This window comes from Cnephaeus nilssonii (genome assembly GCF_951640355.1).
Source record: "Cnephaeus nilssonii genome assembly, chromosome: 2".
Classification (NCBI taxonomy): Eukaryota; Metazoa; Chordata; class Mammalia; order Chiroptera; family Vespertilionidae; genus Cnephaeus; species Cnephaeus nilssonii.
Genome location: NC_137073.1, coordinates 40,867,011 through 40,881,976, shown reverse-complemented (window position 1 = coordinate 40,881,976; position 14,966 = coordinate 40,867,011).

The window sequence follows — 14,966 nt, the reverse complement described above, 5'->3', positions numbered from 1 at the left end:
CGTCCCTCTCCTGTCTGGCATGTCTAACTCTCAAGTTCAGCCTGGGTCGTGGCTATAGGTTATATTTTGCAAGCATATTAATGGAGATTTGTTTCCTTGAGGGGATGGTACCAAAGTAATTTTACTCACAAAACGAAAAACAGAAAAGGCTGAATTCTTCACTTACCCCTCAAATACAAGCACCATAAAAGCCAGAACAAATCTGCTTTATACAAAGAGAGACTGGTAGAGCCTTTCAACTATATACCCCCAACCTATTCAGCCTGTGCCACAGTCCACTATTCCAAACTGCTCCAAGATGAGCTGGACTCAGTAAAAACTGCACTCGTGGTTTGTTCCCTCCCAGGGTGGGTACATAGCACAGGGCAGTCTCCAGCTTCCTCACCACCCAGTCCTTCATCCTGATCTGGGGACAACTTCCTGATGTCAACCCCAGGGTCTCCTTGGTGCCTGTTAAACAATGCTCCCTTTTATGATCCCAAATATAAGTCCATATATAGCCAGGTATGCCGTAGACTCTCCCCCTACTTAATTCCTGGAGGATCCACACTTCTCCAGACTGTCTTCAACAGCCACTTAAACCAAACTGGGCTGTTTCAGAGGACATGGAGCGAGTGAAGTGAATTAATCTGTTTGTCTTCTGAGAGTTGAGCTGTGCTAATGAATGGGCACAGAGATGGAGAATTCTGTGTTAGAAAACACAGAAGCACAAGCCCGAGAATTACTGTTTGCCTGTGAGATTTACATGAGTAATGCTTATTAATGTGATCTTAATAAGAAACAAATTGACATAAGGCCTCTCTCTTATCCCCAAGTAGCTTCATCAGCAGGTGGAGAGAGCTCTTCAGCCACTCCTGAAATACCTTGAAAAGCCATAGGCATTGTTGCCCTGGCAACGTTCTTTAAGAACAAATCTTGACCCAGATGAGAGGTAATGTGGAATTTACAACGCAGAATGAAGCCTACCCAGGAAAAGACTGTCTAACTGTGTTCAATTGTTAGACCCCATTATTTCTCACTCTGGGCAATACTTAAAGCATTCTAAATCTCAGGCTGAGTGACCATGCTGTTCTCACAAGGCTGAGCTTCCTGCACCCATCCTCCATGGGCACGGAGGTACAACCCTCCATAAGACAAGCTCCTGGCTCCCCCAGGTCCATGCCTGAAGTGCAAGTGGCCAGCATCAGTAATGACAGGGCACAAGGATAAGAGCTCCCTGCAAGACCTGAGGTCTGGATAGAGAAACCTTCATGCATTGTGGGCAAACAGGCCCAGAGGGGAAGCCATATGTGGCCTGAAAATGCCACCTAGGACTTAGAGCACCGCAGAACTCACTGATGCAACAATAGGACTTGCCACCCAGGATCCAGGGACACTTCCTCCAAAAGGCTTCTTAGAGACAAGGAGGGAAAAAAGGGCACAGAACTCTGAAAGCTTGAATCATACCTGAGTCAAATAGGAAAAGTCTGAATTATCCAAAGAGACTTTTTAAATGTTTGCATCAGATCAAACTTAAATTTATCTGACTAGACTAAAATATGGATTTTTGTTCCTGCAGGTGGTGTGTAGGGTCTCAAAGGGAAGATCAGATTAGTTAGAGGAAAATGAAGATATATTTTCTCTAAATAATCATGCAAGTTTATGTCATTTTGTGACCTTACTCATCATGTATCTGTATGACTATAGGTATTGCACACCTAAGCACGCGCACACTGTTACATAAACAAAGAGAAAGAGAGAGACTGACTAGAATGATACTAAAAGTGGAAGTGATTCTTTCTGCATAATAGGTTTATAGAAATGTTTTATTTTTTTCTTCTTTCCATTGATTCATATTTTCAAAAGTTAGAATAATCCTATTTTTAATATTGTCTCATTCATCTTTAAATAGAATTACCTTTAAAAATAAATTAAGAACACACTTCTTCTCAGGAGACATCCCTTTTTATATTCTAGAAAGTCATCCTGCCTGTTACATTCTATACACTGAGTGGCCAGATTATTATGATCTCTGAACGTATAATAATCTGGCCACTCAGTTTATATATATATATTAGAGGGCCGGTGCATGAATTGGTGCATGGGTGGGGCCCGGCCAGCCTGACCAGGGGGAGGGGACATGGGCAGTTGGCCAGCCTGCCTGCTGGTCGAACTCTTGGTCAAGGGGACAATTTGCATATTAGCCTTTTATTATATAGGATATACACTGAGTGGCCAGATTATTATGTGTTCAGAGATCATAATAATCTGGCCACTCAGTGTAAAGCACCAAGGACAGAGGTCAAGTTCTCTGGTTTGACTGGACCCTGAGCTGCAATGGACCACATATAAACTTGGATATGAAAATGACAGTTAAAAGCTAGCACTGGCTCAGCTCACACAAGTGTGGCAATGACACATATCTCCATTTATCTTGCCGAGTGATCAAACTCTGTCTAGGTGCAATCTCCTCGTAGACACTACATGGCCATGCATCTTCTGGAAATTCTCCTTGCCAAAGAAATATCTGGGGGAGATGACTACATTCTGAGCATTCTCAAGAGATTCCACTAGATACAGCAGGCACAAATGCTAATCATCCTAAACATGCACACAGTTAGTACTATTTCAGAGTTCAAAAGTAAAAGCAATCAAAATTATTTTGCATTATTTCTGCCTCATAGTCTAGTGCTCCACAAAGCTCTCAAACTTTCTCAGATGCAGACTTAAAATCTGACCCACCAAGAGACTGGTGGTGCCACATTTCTAACATCCACAACTGCATATGTATGACATAATCAAGCCTGTCATTGCATTTGTAGAGATTTCACACCAACAGAACGGGCTAGGCAGAGCATGCAGAAGAAATCAGATTTTTCCCCCTATATTAGAGTCTTACTTTCATCTTTTCTGTAAGTTGTGCCACAGCCCAACAGATTCCAGAAAACATATATCTAAGATGGAATTTGAGCCATGTGCTATTAATCCTTGAACATACAAACACTCTTGAAAGAAAATGTGCAACATCTCATTCCAAGTAATTAAAGCTTATTGGAACCTGCCTTGATTCTAGTAGTGGGGAATCCAGAAGCTCTTATCTGACAGGTTAATGAGGACTTGAAATGAATAGTATTGCTAATGAGGGTCTTTAGAAATTAATCATATCATATTATTATTAACAACTACAAAAGCTAAACTTCCAGAGATTAGATTACATAGGGTAATTTTTAAATGTGAGCAAGCCAATATTAAAGTGACAGAGGGCTATTTTCAAGTGGGAATAATAAGGCATAAAGTATAGAATAAAAACTACAATTGGATGAGGCAATTAAAATGTTCCTTCATTGCAATGTCTCAATGTATTTTAAAATGTAATATTTTATTTAGTAATAGTTTGTGCTATTGCTTTTATCTTCTACCTTAAGTATTACATGAAAGAAAAAAATGAGTGCTGGGAGAATATCTTGATGTTATGAAAATGAAATCTAAAATGAAAAAATTCTATTTACTCAGAAAATTTTATTCAAACATAAGGCATCACATATCTTTCCAAATTCTTCAATTGGCTCATTTTTCTTGGGTTCATATGCTGTATCAAGACTGAGAATGCCACCTGGAAAGTATTATGCTAAGTAAAACAAGCCAGTCAGAGAAAGACAAGTATCACATGATCTCATTCATATGGAGAATTCAATGAACAAAATAAACTGATGAACAAAATAGATCCAGAGACATAGAAACATGGAACAGACTCTCAAATCTCAGAGGGAAGGCGGGGGTGAGGGTAGATAGATTAACCAAAGAACTTATATGCATACATGCATAACCCATGGACACAGACAACAGTGTGGTGATGGCCTGGGGGTTGGGGAAAGGAGGTAGAGGAGATTAATGGGGGTGGGGGGGAACATCTGTAATACTTTCAAAAATAAAGATAAATTTAAAAAAAGAAAAGACTGAGCGTGCCATTCTAGAATAAGGCTTGGCAAGTTTTCAAAGGAAGAGCATTACATGGCCACCAGGCCTGTCCTTCAAGTGTGTGGTGGGAAAGCACAACGATCAAAGACCAGCACTCAAGCATTTGCCATTGATCCCCTAGGCCTACATAGTTTTGAGATATGCTCTCTTTCTTGGCAGAAAACAAGGAGGAAGATTTTGCTAAATAGACATTGGCATTCATCTGAATGTTGGAGATGCAGTGGTGAGCAAAATAGACACAGACCCTGCGCTCATGGAGCTAAACTTCTATTAATGGAAATGACATTAACCAAACAACAACAACAAAAACAGTTTCAAAGAACTAAAAGAAAGTAAAGAGTTGTGAAGGTCAAGATTTCAGTAGTGGGCAAGGGTCAGACCATGTTTTATCCTAAGATCAATGTGAAGCTATTTAAGGATTGTGGGCGGGTGCAGCCGCATATGTGTAACAGGACCAGATATGCATTTTGAAAAATAGTCCTGCCTGCAGTGAGAACAGTATGAAATGTCTGGAAGGGATTGATGGTAGGTATTGGGAGAATACTATAGCAATAGTTCAGGGAGGGGGGTTGGATCCATGTTATCTTGGAGCCAAGTAAATGGATTCAAGAGATCTTAAGAAGATAAAAAACAACAACAAAAAGACATGATGATGAATTAAATGCACAGACTGAGATCTTTCACATCCATGCTATAAAAGAATTTCCAAGACAGCCTTGGGGGTTTGATAAGAATTTTGTCTTTATAGATATGAAAACAGATTCAGAAAAGCATGAAGAGAGTAAAGGACAAATTCCAGTCAAGATGGCAAAGTAGGGAAATGCTGTGCTTGCCTCCTCTCTTGATTACATCAAAATTACAGCAAAATTATAGAACAATCAACCTGGAAAACCATCTAAAGACTAGCTGAACAGAAGTCCTATTACTAAGGATATAAAAAAGAAACCAGATAGAAACGAGTAGGAAGGGAGGAGACGTGAAATGAGCTGGCCCTACATCCACTTGTGGCAATTGAGAATTGGTAGGGATATCTCAGCCTCAGAGGTTTTTTTCAAGGAGTGAGGGGTCCCAGGCTCACATAAGGCTTCCCAGCCCAGATCACCAAAGCTGGGAAGAGGAGCCCCCATATCTGGCTGTGAAAATCAAGGGGGATTCTGTTCATCTGTGTCAGATGGAAGGCTGTTAAAAACCCAGGCATATTTTTAAAGGGCCCAGGCACAGACTAACTTGCTTCCAGGCATTCATCCTGGGCTCCAGCAGAGGCATGGCAGATGGAGGAGGTGCCAGAGACACAGAGGGAGGAACTGGGTTATGTGGCTCCCTTGCCAGGGCTGAAGGACAGCCGTCATTGTCCCTGTGTTGAGCCCTTCTCCAACACAACTAAATATTAACCTGATTAACACCACTTGCCCCACTCTGATGACTCCCTGAAAATCTACCTCCCCCAACTAGAGTACTACCCAAAGTTTTTTCAGTGGCTGAGCCTTACAGGCAGCCAGCAAGCAATGGCAATCCTTGGGGTTCCCTATTACTAAGCAGTCCCAGGCCTGGTACTGGCTGCAGATGGCCTCAAATCACAGCATGGCCTTTACCAGCACCTCCAGACTCAGCAATAACAGCTACAAACCTAGGATCAGTTCTTAGCTCTTATCAGGTAGTGTGGGCCGGGTCACAGGCAGTGGCTGACCTTTGCTTGCACTGGAGCCCCTCCCAGAGGCCCCAGAACTAACACACTGGGTGGCTGGCTTCAGACTACACCAGAGTACCACCCAATTAGCTCAACAAGTGGCACACCTAAAAGATGGTCTCAGTAGGCATCAGAGCTCATTAGGGTGAATCCTGCTCCATGGGGCCAGGCCCCACACAGCGACTGTACACTGTGGTCACAGCCAATATTCACAGCCAGTCAGCCTGAGGGTCAGTCACACACACTAACATGCCAACAGCAATGAAGGCTCAACTACCGGAGGGCACACACAGCTCCTGAAGCACCTGGTTAGTGTTATCAGGGAGACTGTGCCACTGGGCCCCCCAGGCCACCTACTACATAAGACTGGGAGACGTAGCAGATCTACCTAATACATAGCAACAAACACAGAGAAGCAGCCAAAATGAGGAGACAAAGAAACATGTCCCAAGTGAAAGAACAGAAAATAACTCCAGAAAAAGAACTAAACAAAATGGAGGCAAACAATCTAACAAATAAAGAGTTCTAAACACTGGCTATAAGGATGCTCAAGGAACTTAGTGAAAACTTCAACAAGGAGATTGGAAGCATAAGAAGGTCATACACATCATAAAAAAACAACCAATCAGAAATGAAGAATGTAATAACTGAAATGAGGAATAACCAGAAGGAATCAACAGCAGATTAGATAAAAAAGAGGACTGAATCAGCAATTTGGAAGACAAGGTAGCAGAAAATGCCCAGTTGGAACAATAAAAAGAAAAAAGAATTTTAAAAATGGGGATAGTTTAAGAGACTTCAGGACAACATCAATCATACCGACATTTGCATCATAGGAGTACGAAAAGGAGAAGAGCAAGAGACCGAGAACCTAAGAGACAGAGAACCTATTTGAAGAAATGACTGAAAACTTTCATAATCTAGCAAAGGAAGTAGATATACAAGTCCAGGAAGTACAGAGAGTTACAAACAAGATGAACCAGAGAGGCCCACCCAAGACACATCATAACTAAAATGGCAAAGATAAAATATAAAGAGAGAATCTTAAATGCAGCAAGGGAAGAGCAGTTAGTTACATACAAGGGAGCTCACATAAGTCTATAAGCTGATTTCTCAACAGAAACTTTTCAGGCCAGAAAGAATTGATATAAAATATTCAAAGTGATGAAAAGCAAGGACCTACAACCAAGACTACCCTACCAGGAAGGCTATTATTTAAATTGAAGGAGAGACAAAGTGCTTTCCAGATAATAAAAAGCTAAAGGAGCTCATCAACACCAAACTAGTACTACAGGAAATGCTAAAGGGACTTCTTTAAGAAAAAAATAAAGAACATAAATATGAATAATAAAATGGCAATAACTACATACCTATCAACAATCACTTTAAATGCAAATGGATTAAATGTTCCAATCAAAAGACATAGGGTAGGTCAATTGATAGAAAAGCAAGGCCCATATATATGCTGTCTATAAGAGGCCAACTTCAGATTATAAAACACACAAAGACTGAGTAAAGGGGAAAAAGATATTTTATGCAAATGGAAATAAAAACAAAAGCTGTGATAGCAATACTTATATCTGACAAAAATAGACTTTAAAACAAAGGCTATAAAGAGACAAAGAAGGACATTTCATAATGATAAAGGGATCAATCCAATAAGAAAATATAACCCTTGTAAACATTTATGCACCCAATATAGGAGTACCTAGATATAAGGGGGGAGGGGGGGACAGGGGGAGGCAAAAATAGGTTTATAGTTGTTCTTATGCAAAATACAATAATTAACAAATAAGAATATAGGAATAAACTCCAGGTTTCATGTATTCACAATTATAAACCTAGTTTTGCCAACCCCTGCATAAAGAAAATATCGATGGCCCTAGCTGGTTTGGCTCAGTGGATAGAGCGTCGGCCTGCAGACTAAAGGGTCCCGGGTTCAATTCCAGTCAAGGGCACATGCCTAGGTTGTAGGTTTGATCCCCAGTACGGGCTTGTAGGAGGCTAATTAATGATTCTCTCCCATCATTGATGTTTCTATCGTTCTCTCCCTCTCCCTTCCTCTCTGAAATCAATAAAAATACATGTTTAAAATAACATATTGATGGACATAAAAGAGAAATTGACAGTAATACAGTCATAGTAGAGACTTTGTCATCAATGGATAGATCTTTTAGGCAGAAAATCAACAAGGAAACAGCAGCCTTAAATGACACATTAAACCAGATGGATTTAATTGATATTTTTAGAACATTTCACCCCAAAGCAGCGAATATATATTCTTTTCAAGTGCACATGGAACCCACATTATTTACAATAGCCAAGATATAGAAGCAACCTAAGTGCCCATCAATAGACAAGTGGATAAAGAAGATGTGGTACATATATACAATGGACTATTACTTGGCCATAAACAAAATGAAATGTTACTACTTACAACAACATGGATGGATCTAGAGGGCATTATGTTAAGTAAAATAAGTGAGACAGAGTAAGACAAATACCACTTCACTTATATGTGGAATCTAGAGAACAAAATAAACAATACAGAAATAGATGCATAGATACAGAGAACATTTTCATGGCTGCCAGATGGGAGGGGGGTTGGGGGATCAGTGAAAAAGGTGAAGGAATTAGTAAGTACAAATTGGTAATTACAAAATATTCACAGGGATATAAAGTACAGCATAAGGAAAATAGTCATTAATATTTTTATAACTATGCATGGTGCCAGGTGGGTACTAGACCTGAAACAAATCTATAATAATAGAAGTATAATATGCTAATTAGACCAGACGTCCTTTTGGACATCCTTCCCAATGAAGCCAGGGCTTCTAGGGAAGCCTGGGTCCTGGGTGCCAGAGGGAAGCTGGTGCCAGCAGACAGGGGAAGGAAGGCCTACTCTTGCACGAATTTCATGCATCAGGCCTCTAGTATAAAATAATATTGAATGTCAACTATAATTGAAAAAAGAAAAGACGGTAAAGGACAAAAGGCAGATTTTCAGGTCTGTCTGAGTTAGAAGCCTCTATTTTTTTCTTTCACAGAAAATGCTTCATGTGAAACAGAACATGACCTTCAACACCCTCACCCATGTATTTGTGACCATTCTCTTGCTATGTAAGTCATTCTTATTTCTCTGTTCCTAGCTTTGCTCTCAGAAGTAGCCCTTATTATTACACTTCCTCCTCTACTAGGCAACATAATGCTTCTGAAATCCATGTTCCCATGCCACTCCTTTATTTTTTAACCAAGATCCTTTCATTGGTTCTGTAATGGATAATCAGAATTCTTTTCCCACTGTGCTTTATACAGTTCCCTTATTCTTCCTCCCAAGTTGGATAGACAAAATTCCTTTTCTGTAGCATCTGTCTATTGGCTTTCTTTTTTATATATCAGTGAAAAAGAAATTTCCCCTTCAGCCTCTTAAGCTTTCTCCCTCCTTCCACTAATAACTATCTCAACAACTTGTTTCAGTTTGGGGGGGGGGGATATTTCAAAACCATATAAACAAAGTCAAAATAGCAAGTTATGTGATATGACCTTTCCCAATCCTTCTACTGCCCTCCTCCTTTTATTACCTGCTCCCACAGCCCAAAGATTTACTGATCGCAATCCTGGATCAGTAATGTCACATGTAATACTTTTGTGTCTCTTAAAATTATGACCTAGCCAACTTTCTTCAGGGATCGAAATTATTTTTTTTGAAACAACGGAGTACATTTCCTATCACACAAAGAGTTGTGGCAGCTATTCTCAGGTCACCAAATATACCCATGTGACCTTTTGGATGACCATCTATCTTCCTGGGCCAATCTGACACTTTATATGTGCCAGGGTTAGTGAGGGTGAGAATTGCAAGGGTTTAGGTGATGGGATAAACTATGGCCTAGTCCCTGAGAGCCTGCCCCCTTCATGAATCAGCATGTCTCTCTGACATACCCACATTTTTTCAGATTTAAAAAAAAAGCAAATACATAGCTCAAAAGACTATTTTTCACATCTTCCCTTTGCATAAGCACTCTATGAGTTCTTAATTGGCGAAACAAACCCCCTCATAGAATCTTGTAACCCATTTCCCCAGGCAGGCAATCAGCAACCATCCCATTGAAGGTCACAGCGATAACTTCTTCTTTGGAATTCCTTTAGCACTTACTTTCTAGATCAGTGCTTCTCAAACTTGAATGTGCACTTGAATCACCTGGGGACCTTGTTAAAACACAAGCTGATTCATTAAGTCTGGGGTGAGGGTTGAGATTCTGCATTTCTAACAAGTTCTCGGGGGATGCTGATGTTGTTGGCCTAGGGACCACACTCTGAGTGGCAAAGTATCCTCTACACTGTGCATATGCTAACTCTCTCACAGAAAGAGTTAGCATGTGCACTAAGTATAGTAATACCACACAGTTACTACCACCATGCACCAGCAGCATGAACTTGGGTGAGTCAAATGACCTCTCGTCTTCAATTGTTTCTCATCTGTAGTCAAAAAATAATATTACCTACTTGAAAGACTGTTATGTGAATTAAGTGAATAAATATATTTAGAGTGCTTGTCACAGTACCTGGCACATAATAAATGCTCAATAAACACTGGTTGTTATCATCTCATCATTATCATCACTCTTCATCTAGGTTCTAAATTTATTAAGGTCAGAGATTGAGTTTTATATCTCACTGAATCCTTAGAACTTGTCATGTAACCTCTTTTTCTAGTGATGATGGGGTGTAGAGCGTTTCACATTGATTTGGTTGGGTGGTTTTTGCATTTCTCTTCATCTGAACAGTATTTTCCTATAAAGCCTTTAGATAAGTCATTTTCTACTTATGAGAACCCTCCCACCCTATTTTATACAATTAAGGAAATGTGAAATACTGATGAGTACATATTACTATATGTAAAAATATAAACAGTGAATGTATATATTATTTTAAAAAATACATTCAGAGCATAAGTTTACCTCTGTTAAGTCTGTACAGTACTGGTAGTTAACTAAATGGAGTAAGGATAAATGAGTCAGAGGCAGCCAAACAAAAACTATTTGTAAAACTAATAAATATCTATGGAGGCAGAGTTATAGAGAAGACAGGGGAGTGATCCCAGGGCAGGCGAGAGGATCCTCACACTGGGCAAAGGAAGATCCAACAGGTGAAACAGACAGTGTAGTCATCAGGCCATCATTCCATTCTTTACAGCCATGACCAACTGAGCAGGTTAAAAATGACACTGTCACCCCACCTTCATGGACCACTACAGCCCTCCGGAAGTACCCATTCATCTGCTTATAAGCTCTGTTTCACTTATCTATTACTACCCAACAACCCATCCCAAAGTGCGGTGACCTTACTGCGTTAAACAACAGTTCATTATCATCTCTTGTAGTTCCTGAGTTGACTGGATTCTGCCAAACAGTTTCTTGCTTGGGTTCTCTCATGCAGTTGCAGTCAGATTGCAGATGGGGCTGGTGCCTCAATGGCTAAAAGAACTAGGGGGTGCTCAGGCATCTCTCTGTCCCTGCACCCTTTCCCTACGGCTATCTTGGACTTCCTCACAAGGTATGGTCTTAGGGTGGTTCAACTTCTTGTGTCAGCTGTCTCCCCCCAGAGCAAGCATTCCAGGATGCAAAACCTGCCAGGCTTCTGAATGCAACCATCAGCACTTCCACCTCGTTCTAACCGCCAGCCCAGGTCAAAGGATGAGGATGGCACAAGAGCTCCGTACTAGGAAGTTATGCTTCATGGGGGAGGGAGCTATCTTTGGAGAGTAGCTACCACAAGTCCAGAAGTTCCTCAGAGAAGTCCTAGCCCACATGTGTATGGCGAGACATCCCATATTTTTCCATCACAGTCTCCTGTCAAGATCAAATGAGAAAACAACCCATCAAAATGCACATTTTATAAAAGCCTCTCTGTTTGTTCAACCTTCAAAATCTTTGGACAATACCACCTATTGAGAAGAAAGTTAAGAAAGATTTGTTCAGATTTGGAAAGTCACAGCCAATTAAAAGACATTGTAAGGGTAGAGAAGGTGTGAACCAATAATGACAGGTAAGAGTTAAAAGAAGCCATCGCCTCACCAGCTTTCCCTGGCCTTAGATGAATAGAGTTTGGACACCAGAAAGTTCATGTCTTCCTAAATGTTTTCCCTGAAAGAAATGTTAGGATGGCAAATATTGTGTGAAAGAATATTATCTGTCACATGAATAACAAAGTAAAACCAAGAAATAAGCCCCGTGCTTTCTGAAAGCTGTATTATTATACAAAACTATTTGTAAAAGAAGAGGAAAAAAGAGGCCCCCTCCTTCCTGTATCTTCTAGACCCCTCCCCATTTCCCAAAGGAACAACCCTAAGTCCCAGATTTTCATGAGCACATGCAAGGACTCACTAGTTAGAGCCTGAACTGGATTCATACGCCAAGTCACTTTGCCAAGCCAGATGTTTTCTTTTTCGGCAATGATTTTGCATCCCTTATCTTTTCCTCCCATTCATAAATGGGATAATTAAAATGGATTGGGCTTACACTGGACATAAAGTAATATATTCAGTGTTCTTTCCAAAAAATCTCTTATCTTCTTTTTGCCAAAAAGCAGAGACTCGACAAACACAGTTGTTTCTTCAGGTATTTATCTTTGGACCACAAGTGAGTGTTAAAAGGTAGTTAGGAAGGCCACAATGCATTAGGGATAGACTGCTCGTGTTTCTTTGGTCTTACATACACATGGTCCATGCATCATTTCTGTCACACAGAATAGTGACAGACTATTTCTGAGAGTTGTTTAGAACATATAAAGTGTGCATATATTACTTCACATTACCTCTATCTGCCCTGTCACATATTCAGTCCACAGGCCAAGGCTCTATGCATTTTGTTTTGTTTTATTTGTTTTGTTAATCCTTACCCAAGGATATTTTTCCATTGATTGTTTAGAGAGAGTAGAAGGGAGGGGGACAGACAGAGAGAGAAACATCAGTGAGAGAGACACATTGATTGGTTGCCTCCCGCACATGCCCCAACCAGGGCCAGGGAATGAGCCCGCAACCAAGGTACATGCCCTTGACCAAAATCAAACCTTGGACCCTTTAGTCCAGAGGCCAACGGTCTAGCCATGGAGCCAAACTGGCTAGGGCCCCAGTCACATGCTGCAAGAAACTGGCCCTTTTTGACTCAGTGGAACTGTCCCTGCCTCCCTGGACCCTAGCATAAGTACATGACCCAGACAAAACCAAGAGAGTGTTCTATCCCCTAGCCCAGTGGTTGGCAAACTGCGGCTCGCGAGCCACATGTGGCTCTTTGGCCCCTTGAGTGTGGCTCTTCCACAAAATACCACGTGCGGGTGCGCACGTACAGTGCGATTGAAACTTCGTGGCCCCATGCGCAGAAGTCGGTTTTTAGCTCTCAAAAGAAATTTCAATCGTTGTACTGTTGATATTTGGTTCTGTTGACTAATGAGTTTGCCGACCACTGCCCTAGCCAAAGAGAAGCTAGCCACAGTATCAAGCTAGGAGAGTTAGATCTTCACGGATTCTGGGTGAGAGAAGGTCTCTCTCCTTTGGCAGTGTAAGCTGAGAGCTCCCAGGGGCATCCCTGATACGTGGAATAATCCAACCAAAGAAAGAAGCTAACAGAAGAAAGTAGAGTTGAGATCTGGATGGAAAGAGGCAGAGTTTCATAACATTATTTGAATTTCTGGATTTCATCATACATAAAGCCATATACCATTGGACTTTTCAATTATATAAACCAATAAATCCCTCCCCCCCCACACACACACACTCTTTTTAAAACGTATTTTAAGTTGGGTTTGTGTCATTTGCAGCTATAAAGTCCTGAGTAATACACAACGGCTTTAGGTCAAACCAAAGCAAAGTATTCCATCTACATAACAGTATAATCAGTGAAGAACCTAAAAGGATCCATATTTGCCCAGCTGGTGTGGCCCAGTGATTGAGCATTGGCCCCTAAACCTGGAGGTCATGGTTTGATTCTTGATCAGGGCACATAACTGGATTATGGGCTTAACCCCAAGTAGGGAATGTACAGGAAGCAGCTCATCGATGACTCTTATCATTGATGTTTCTATCTCTCTCTCCCTCTCTCTTCCTCTCTAAAAGCAATAAAAACATATTTAAAACATAATAAAATAAAAGGATCCATATTTATGGCAACCCCATGGGGAAGAGTTTGCCAAAACCTTACAGTCAGCAGAGCTATTGGAGTGTCTCAGGTACCATGTGGGTAAACTGGCTTGGGCATTTAGGAGTCTCAGCTCCTGCTTATGCACCATTATATCAGTCAGAGTTCCATATGGTTTCAACAAATACATTTAATAAAGTGATTACTTACAGAGGAGTGAGCAGGATTAACAAGAGATGAGGCACCCAGAGACTAGCAACAATTGGGAAGGCTTTCCCACCCTACTTTACCAATGCTCAGAGAGCTAGGATCCCGGGGGGCCGCAAACAGGAGCTGCCACTGTGAAGGGATGGATGCCAGAGACACAGCAGTGGTGGCAGAGAGGGAGCAAGGAAAAAACAACCAAACCCTCTCTCCTGCCCTTTGATCTCCTGCCAGTGCCTCTCGCTGGCCAAACCCAGTAGAAAGCCAGCTGCCTACAGAGCCCAACGGTGCAGGTGGAAAACAGCCCCAAGGGCAGCGAGCAGTGCAGGGGAAGAATCTGGAATAACACAAAACAGAATAACCAGAAAACCTACTCGCCCTCCAGTTTGATAAAATTTACTGTGTGTGTGCGTGTGTGTGTGTGTGTGTGTGTGTGTGTGTGTGTGTGTGTGTGTATGTGTGTCCTTAAAGAACCATTAGGAAATGGGGGGACAATTTGTTCTTGACCCCACATGCATTGCCACAACAATGCTCATTTTCTAGAGTCTCCTTCCTGTCTTTGTTCACAGGCATCTGCACAGTCTCTTCTGAGATGGTTTTAAGTTTTAAAGTATATTATTCTCTCTCTGTTACCATTACCACCTAACGTCTTTGCTCTGTATGTCCCTAGACGGCCTTATATACTGAAGACACAGAAGGAAGCAGAAAAGGACCTTGGAAGCTCTGAAGACAGGGCGGGGGATGACAAAGGACTCTGCGTGTTTGATGTTCCTCACACTCTTTGAAGAACAAATGCACCCGAGTGTATGGTCTTTAACAAGATGAATGCACACGCTAGGATGTTTTGCTTTGTTTCCCTGCCTTCTCAACATAAATCTTCGGGCAGACATTTCCCCTTAATACATACAGTATCCGGGAAATTGTTTTTTGGCTATAAAAATGCATTAACAGCTCCAAAGGAGCAATTACACCCTGTATTGTAA